This window comes from Prionailurus bengalensis, chromosome C2 (assembly GCF_016509475.1).
Source record: "Prionailurus bengalensis isolate Pbe53 chromosome C2, Fcat_Pben_1.1_paternal_pri, whole genome shotgun sequence".
Lineage (NCBI taxonomy): Eukaryota > Metazoa > Chordata > Mammalia > Carnivora > Felidae > Prionailurus > Prionailurus bengalensis.
In genome coordinates, this window is record NC_057350.1 from 112968246 (window position 1) to 112977473 (window position 9228).

General features: G+C 34.4%; 1 long non-coding RNA gene across 1 annotated transcript in view; it reads left to right on the top strand.

The window, feature by feature from the left end:
* Positions 1 to 7400, top strand: part of LOC122491836 — a 49327-nt gene extending 41927 nt beyond the window's left edge. Inside the window, exons 2-4 of the long non-coding RNA XR_006299461.1 lie at positions 1694 to 1786; positions 1889 to 2004; positions 7001 to 7400. This is a non-coding gene — a long non-coding RNA (uncharacterized LOC122491836). The remainder of the gene's footprint in view (positions 1 to 1693; positions 1787 to 1888; positions 2005 to 7000) is intronic.
* Positions 7401 to 9228: the final 1828 nt, after the last annotated feature.

Here is a 9228-nt window from a genome sequence, read left to right on the forward strand (position 1 = left end):
AGGCTCTGAGCTGTCAGCACAGAACCCCACATGGGGGTCAAACTCACAGACTGTGAGATCATGACCTGAGCCGAAGTCAGACGCTTAACCAACTGAGCCACCCAGGAACCCCTAGGTTGGGGACTTCTAATACTGTAGGACAAACACATTGACCATTAAATTTTTATTTCAGGAGGGAGTTACTGATACCCAAAGTCCCTGCTGAGACACGGTAGGGTTTTATGATGTAAGATTTGAGGTAGATTTTCCCACGACTTCCATCGTCTCAACTTACTCCAAAAAGGAAAAATAAAAACCTGTATTAAATGAAAGCCCAAAGAATTATTAGAATTGTATGGTTCCAAACAGGGCAAGAGAGTAATATAAGTAATGGGAACATATGTCAGTAGAAACTTACTTTCTCTTTTCCAAAGATAGTGTGCCCCTGTAGGGAGAGACTATCATTTGTTCTTTGGGCTGGCAATACTTAATTCTCTGTTCTGTACTTGGTAGGCACTCAATAAACATTCGGCAATGATTATAAAAATAATGAAGATGAAGTTATTTTAATTTTAAATTAAGTTAAATTCTAGGAAGGTTTTGTAATAAAAGTAAATTTAATATTTCTCCCAGCTCTATTCTTTGTTCTTTAGGACATTTCATAAGTATGTCTTGCCTGTTCAGAATGACACTATGCATTATTCTCAAAGGCATGAATTTTTTCAATCTCTGGAGTCATATTGATTTGGAATAAACATGTCCTTAAAATTCTAATTTAATGTTCTCAGAAAATTTTGCCATTATGGAAGTCACTTTCATATGTTCCTGTGAGAGTCAAGGGAGAGATTTGAATTTCTACTTGATTTCTTGCTTCTATTCAATTTCCTATCCAAGGTGTCAAATTTATCTCTAACTTGTGACTTTCATAGGAAGATATGAGGGCTCCAATGGCAGAAGGGAAAGGACTATATTTATAATTGTCAGTATTTTTATAGCAACAAGCTGCTGGATCAACAAAAGATAATACAGATTGAGCCATTTATATTCTTACAGCTATAATTTAATTTTACGTGGGAGCAATACATAACTTTTCTTTTATGTTTACTTAGATATCTGTGTCTTGGAGCCCCTTTTTTGCCTTTGAATTGCCAGTTATCTTAATACTGTTTTTATCTTTTATTTTCTGTGAAAGCAGAAGAAAAAATTTTAAGTGTAATGACTATAAAAGGAAATGACACCTTATAAAAGGCATTGTTAAAATGAAGTACTAAATGTCAAGATTCTTAAAGCACAGGAGAAAATTTACATTAGTTTCTAATTATACTCTATCAGCAAATTAAAAAATACAGAGTCTAAAACTGGAATAAGTCTAGAAGTGAATCAAAATTGCATTTAAAATGTCTTTTCTTTACCAGATGATCAAAGTACCTATTTTTTTTTTTCTGTGTGAAATGCCACCTGTTCTATACAGCTTTCCTGATTGGTTGAAAATGAAATTGAAAATTCTGTGCTTTTTCACATCCACCTCAATCATATCTTTTCATTTTGCATTTTGTAGTTTCTCATAATTTCTCTTTTAATAATCAGTTTCTTATCCATCTAGATGTACATGTCCTGTGACAGTCTTTGAAGAAAATACATACGCTATTGTAGTAGATTGAATGCTGCTATTACATTAGGTAATCACCCACTCTGCTTCTCTATTTTCCTTAAGAGTTCATGAAAACAAAAGGAAGGCAAATCTCCTTATTGACCAAAAATTACACTAACAACTCAACAGATGAACTTCAACAGATGATGAGCAGAGGTGAAATCATATAATTTTGATTAATCCTTCCATTTCAAAGCAAGTTTGACTAAATGTGTAGTCATATTGATGATAAAATCTGTTTTGTTTGATTATTTCCAGTTGCTAATTAGTAAACTGTGGAGTTTAAAAAATAGAGGGGACTATAAATTAAACATTGAGCTACATTCCTGACTTTGTACATGACCATGAGAATGTCAACTCTCAACTATCCTCAGGTGAGTTATGAAGAAAGAAGCCTCTAGAATTTTCTGAAGATTGAAAGCAATAATCCCTCCAACAGTTTTTTTTAGAAAGTTAAAAGAGCATAAAATTGATATGCAAGCTAGATATAATGACTTATTTCAAACTACTACATAGAGATACTAGTTAATTAAGCTATGTTTAACTGGAATTTGATTATTACCATGAAGATGAGTATTATTTTTTTCATGTGTCACTAAGACCATATGTTTTCAATAAACTCTTTGAGACTCACCTTAACAGTTACCGCATGAGAACAAAGAAAAAAATGTTTCATTTCTGTATTTCTCTATTTAGAATTATTGAGGAGAAAGGCCAATGGCCACATCAAAATATAGTTCTTTGAGGTAAGTACCTTAGTGTTGTCAGCACAACATGAAATATTTAAGATTTCTGCAACAGGAACTAAAATGGGCATTTTGTCACACAATACCAGATATGCCATTTCAGTTGGAATGCATAGAAGTAAAGCATTAAACACACCAGATAACCTTATGAAACTATAGTCTCATATCTAAGTGAAAATCATGCAAGAGTATCCATAAAACTTGTACTTCTAAAATTCTAGAAAAGGATTTATCTTGTTTTTTCATTATTTAAAAAATTTTTCTTTTATATTTATTTATTTTTGAGAGACAGAGGGACACAGAGCGTGAGTGGGGCAGGGGCAGAGAGAAAAGGAGACACAGAATCCGAAGCAGGCTCCAGGCTCCGAGTTGTTAGCACAGAGCCTGACACGGGGTTTGAACATGAACCGTGAGATCATGACCTGAGCTGAAGTCGGATGCTCACCTGAGTGAGCCAGCCAGGCACCTGTCTTGTTTTTTATTTTTAATGTTTATTTATTTTAGAGAGAGAGGGTAGGGAGGAGCAGAGAGAGGATAATGTATGTCATTTTTAAGATCCCACTATATGAATATGCATTCCCTATCCCACTGCCCCACCATCTTTCTAGGATAGTATGCACACTACGTTAGCAGGAACAAATATTCCTTCCTTTGGATCTTCTCTTCAACACTCTGGACATTTTAAAATAACAATTTGTCTTCTATAAGACAAGTCATCAACTAAAATATACAGATATAAATAATCTATTTATAGACAGGCTAATTATATCAATCCAAATAGAACCAAAATTCCTTCATATTTGGACTTGTCCATTGGCAAATAAATGTAAGAAGCTGGCCAAAGTATAATTTAATCCCAATGGGACTGCTATTTAAGGAAAACAAAACAAAAATTCTTAACTTTAACCAATTCTCTTCTATACTCCCCTCTGGGCACATAAATAATAAAAACAACTAATCCCATAGGGATAAATCCATGTCCCCTCCCCAACTTCTTCTTCCTCTTTAATTAGGGACAAAACAACTAAGTAGTACAGTTTGAATATAAACTTGCCAGTATTTCTAATATGTTACATAAGAAAATTGTCACTAGTATATTAAGAAGAATTCTAACTTGGTACAACATAATCCACAGAGCAAGAAGTCAGGCCTAGAGGGAAAATGAAAGGTCAAAGAGTTGGTTCCAAAAAATCTTCCAACTCTAATGAAATAGTTTGTATTACACAAGGTCTCCAGTCAAAAGCTACTATAAAACCTCAGTCTAAAAATTTTCAGCTTATTTAGGCATTAGAGAGCAATTAAAGCAGCCATGATTAGAGGTACAGATTAAAAAGAGAATGGAAACACACTAAAGGGAACTATACTTGTTTAGCTGCTTTCTCCCATTGAAACATTTACTATTATTTGCCATTTCATAGTGGGAGGCTCAGAGTTTAAGCAGAAAGTCTGTCTAGAGTGTTTGTCAAACTTGGGATGTGGTAAAAATATAATGGCTAAAAAGGTAGGTCAGACCCAAACGAACAAGATCGAGAGAAAATGACTTTGTAAGGAAGTGAGGAAAACCTTTTTTTTTCCTTGAGTCATTTGTCAAGCATTAATATTTCAAGGTGTAAGAGACTGAAGAACTAAGAAGGAAACAGGTTAGAAGGCAAAAACAAAACAAAACAAAACAAAACAAAAACCTTTTAGCAGTCTCACAGCACCAAAAGAACACAAATTGGAAATTAAAATCTTCTAATTCTACTTGTACTTCTAATTCTACTTGTACTTCTAAAATTCTAGAAAAGGATTTATCTTGTTTTTTCATTATTTAAAAAAATTTTCTTTTATATTTTATTAAATATAAAATATAAAAGAAAAGAAAGAGAGGCAATGGTAAAACTCAAATTTTGCAGGAATATGGGCAAAGTAAAAATATTACAGCTTCTACAAAGCTTCAAACCAGTTCTCAAACTTTATTAATCCTAGCTTAGACTGAGAGAATCTGCCCTTATACTAACTACTCACTAGAATAATTAAATATTCTTTGATAAAGATAATGTCATATAGAGCTTCCTGTCTTAGCAGTCTTTTATATACAATGTTTAGAATTCAAAACAAATCTACAATAGTACCAAATGATCAAAAAACAAGAGAAGGAATAAGTACTAGAAACAGACCCACAGATGATCTAGATAGTGAAATGATAAAACAGAAATGTAAAAATAATTGTAATCAATATGTTCAATAAAATAGATGACAAAATAGTTTCAAAAAGCATAAGAATATATATATAATATATAACATAACATATATATAGAATATATATATATATATATATATATATATATATAAATATAAATATAAAATATTCAAATGGTAGTTCCAGAACTGAAGGATACAATAACTGAAAAGAATATTTGTGGGTAAATTACCAGAAGATTAGATATAAGAAAACAAAAATGTAGGTCAGTAGAAAATAACCACATTGAAAAACAAAGAGAAAAGAAGGTTGGTCAAAAAAAGAAAAAAGATTAGGAGACATAAGTAATGTCGGAAATGGTAAAATGCATATGTAGAAGAAAAGAGAGAAGAGGGAACATGAGACCGAAGCAATAGTTGAAGAGACAATGGCAAAACATTTTCAAGGCTGTAGAAAGATATCAAGATACAGTTTTTTTTTCATTTTTTAATGTTTATTTATTTTTGAGAGAGAGAGAGAGAGAGAGAGAGAGAGAGCGAGCATGAGAAGGGGAGGGGCTGCGAGAGAGGGAGACAGAATCCTAAGCAGACTCCAGGCTCTGAGCTGTCAGCACAGAGCCTGACATGGGGCTTGAACTCATCAACTGTGAGATCATGATCTGAGCTGAAGTCTGATGCTTAACTGACTGAGCCACCCAGGAGCCCCTCAAGACACAGTTTTACAAAGAACTGCTACTCTCCAAAATTATAAATACCCAAAACATCACATCTATGCACAATTTAGTAAAACTTATGAAAAAAATAAAGGGAAAATAAAATCTTAAAAACAGCCAGAGTAAAGAAAAAAAATTCCACATTATTTGACTTCTCCAACTAGCAGTAAAGGATTCTTATTTTTACATTTTCTTACATTCTTACAGTGATATATTTCTCTAACTGAATTCATCCTAATGCCCCTTATCCTAGAAATTCAAAAAAATTCAAAAATAAATGTGTATGGCTTGGTAATTTGAATGACAAATAGTCACATTAAAAAAATCAGCTTGAAGACATTTAATCATTTCTCCTTTTCCAGCCTGAAATCTTTTCCCTTTATAATTTTATTTTGAAATTTAGGAGGTGACATTTGTTTCTTTTTTTTTTTTAATTTTTTTTTCAACGTTTTTTATTTATTTTTGGGACAGACAGAGACAGAGCATGAACGGGGGAGGGGCAGAGAGAGAGGGAGACACAGAATCGGAAACAGGCTCCAGGCTCTGAGCCATCAGCCCAGAGCCCAACGCGGGGCTCGAACTCACGGACCGCGAGATCGTGACCTGGCTGAAGTCGGACGCTTAACCGACTGAGCCACCCAGGCGCCCCGACATTTGTTTCTTAATTGGGAATTTTAACCTTGAGACCAACTCTTCAACTTGATTTGTCATTTTCTCATGAGCTATCCCCCACTGACTCACTCAAAATACAAACTTCGAAGTTCTTAAATTCACAGTGACCATGAAATTTGAATCTTTGTCTTTTGGTCATAATACCATTATACAATATTTATAAGGATGTAGGAAAGGTTTATTTTACATTTAGGAAGATAAAACTATTCTTTAAGTGTATTCTTATTTTCCTGTGTAATAAGAACTGTATTCTTATTTTCCTGTGTAATTCCCTGATGATGAGTGATGTTGAGCATCTTTTCATGTGTCTGTTAGCCATCTGGATGTCTTTGGAAAAGTCTATTCATGTTTTCTGTCCATTTCTTCACTGGATTACTGTGTTTTGGATGTTGAGTTTGGTTAGTTCTTTATAGATTTTGGATACTAACCCTTTGTCCGATATATCATTTGCAAATATCTTCCCCCAGTCTGTTGTTGCCTTTTAGTTTTGTTGATTGTTTCCTTTGCTGTGCAGAAGATTTTTATTTTAATGAGGTCCCAATAGTTCATTTTTGCTTTTATTTCAGAAAAATGAAACCTTGCTATTTGCAACAATGTGGATAGACTAGAGTGTATTATAATAAGTGAAATAAGTCAGAGAAAGACAAATATCATATAATTTCACTTATATGTGGAATTTAAGAAACACAACAGATAAACTTAGGGGAAGGGAAGGAAAGATAAGATAAAAATATAAAAGAGAGGCAAGCCATGAGAGACTCTTAACAATAGAGAACAAACTGAGGGTTGCTGGAGGGGAAGTGGGAGGGGGGATGGGTTAAATGGGTGTTGAGCACTAAGGAGGACACTTGGGATGAGCACTGGGTGTCATATGTAAGAAATGAATCACTGGGTTCTACTCCTAAAGCCAAGATGACACTGTATGTTAACTAACTTGTATTTAAATTAAAAAAAAAATACAAAGTAGCCCACCATGCTGGTTTCTATTTAAACCAAATTTGAAAGAAGAATCATCATTTCTTTTGGATTTATATTTTGTTCATTTTTCATTGGGACAGACTTTCATCTAAACAAGAAGAAACACGTGAACTACAACGGTAACTATGAGGAACAAAGACTGATGGAAGAGGAAGCAAAAAGGCAATGGAGGAAATATTTTAGGAAATTATGGTAGAAAAAGTAGAAAAGAGGAGAGGTAGAAAGGAATTATTCAAGAAAATATAAAAGGGAAAGAGTCAGTATTAGACATTCAGATTCAACAGATGTTTGAACCTCTGTGGGCTTGCCTGTGTGCTGGGCTCTGAACAAAATGAAAAAGGCCTCTGCTTCCAAGGAACTTATATTGTAGTTGTTGTGTATCAGTTAAGATTAGGTGGTCTGTATGAAAAAAATGTGTGAAAAGATTTTAAAAGTCATATTGTTTTTCTTTAACCCAAAATAAAACTGAACTTAACCCAGTGTTGGTTAAATTCTACCCTGAAGGCAATCACTGTTCAAAACAGCTGCTGTGGCCCCAGCTTCCCCATCCATTACCAGACAGCAAAAAAGGGGAAGAGAAAATAAAGCAAAAGGGAAATATTATCCCTTAAGGAACCGACCGTACTAGGAGTCTCTTCCCAAAACTTTTAACTTCTAACTCATTAGTCAGGGTTTAGCCATGTTGAAACCTTTAGCATATATGGAAGAGTGGGAAATAAAATATTTTTGTTGGGCATATCACTGCTCCAAATAATACTCGTTGTTTGCTCTTAAAGCGGAAAGCAACAATGGATATCGTGTAGGGATCCAGTTGGCTCTGCCATGGATAGAAATGTGAACAATGTGATCTTTGATTATTATTTTATATTTATTTGCTTCTTATGGTCTTCAAACCATGGATATATTCATAATGATAAAAAAGAGAGACTTATGTTGCCTGAGTCTATTTTCTCCAAGTTGGCCCTATCAGTTATTGTTCATCTAAATCTACTTTTCCTTTTTTCCATTCCCTAAGAGCTTACTGGTTTTTAGTGGAACTGGGAAAATTGTTTAAACTCCAACGTGACTCACAGAACTACTTGCAGATGTTGCCTTTGAACATTTGGAGACTAATGAGAGCTGCACACTAATCTCATTAGATTATTCACAAATAAAAACAATAATTTTATATTCTTAATAGTTTAAGATCCAGAGATTTGGCACAAGACACTGCCAATTCAACCCTATTTCCAGTTACTCATACTGAGGACATATCTAAATAAGTTCCAGAAGCACCTTAAAGTTTCAATCCCATTATAATTCCTGTGGCTAATTACTGGTGGCAGAAGGACTGAGTTTCTCTTTCACATATTAGTTTTGGAAAGTTAAACTCTGTTAGAGTACTAATAAGGAGTATGCTGATTGCTTCTCAGCTCCTACTTCCCTCCCTCACACTATTAGAAAATAAACGAATGGTTAAATCTTTCTCTGAATCAATCATGCAATTTCCTGAGCACAGGAGCTTTACAATTTGCAGTATGCTTTTCCCTGTAGTATCTCACTTTATTCTCATACTTTCCCTGTAAAGTATAACAATTTGCAGTTATTACGCACATTGTACCGTATCTGAGGGTCTGAGGAGTGACCTGAATTGTTCAAGTCACTTGGCCTGTAAAATTTGAACTATGACCGATTAAAAAACATTTTTTCACTATAATTAATGTCCTTTTAATCTACCCACAAATTTTCAGTAAAATTATTTTCCTATGTTGCTGTTACCAATACAGAAGAAAAAAACAAAAAAAACAAAAATTTTCTATGTTGCTTCTGCATTCCCCTCTTTTAATTACATTCATACACACTTTCACATCTCTCCCTTTTCTTCCCTTCCAGAGCAATTTGTTTTGTAGCTATCCCTTAATTAATGCCCGTTCTTCACCCATTGGTATAAAGGGCAGGAATGAAATATCAAAACTTGCTTTGTAATTGTAGATTCACTCCTGCTGCGAGGCTGAATGAAAGGAATAAAATTTCAATTAAGCAATTACGGAGGAGTGCCGCTGAAAGCCTCAGGGGTGCAACTGTTCCTCTCCATGATTTTTGCAGCCCTCATTGACCATATGTTGAATTTCCATTTTCCATGGTTTCCTCTCAGGCGGAAATCTCCACATATTGACATGTGTGTAATGGAGGAGCACCACGTGAGGCCCAGTTTTGTATTTATCCAAGCCCACTTGCTTCAATGTCTGTGACAAGAGTAGAATGGGTACCAGCAAGAGGCCGGACATTTTCGATGCCCTGTCAAAGCCTGGCTGTTCTTGGTCCTGTG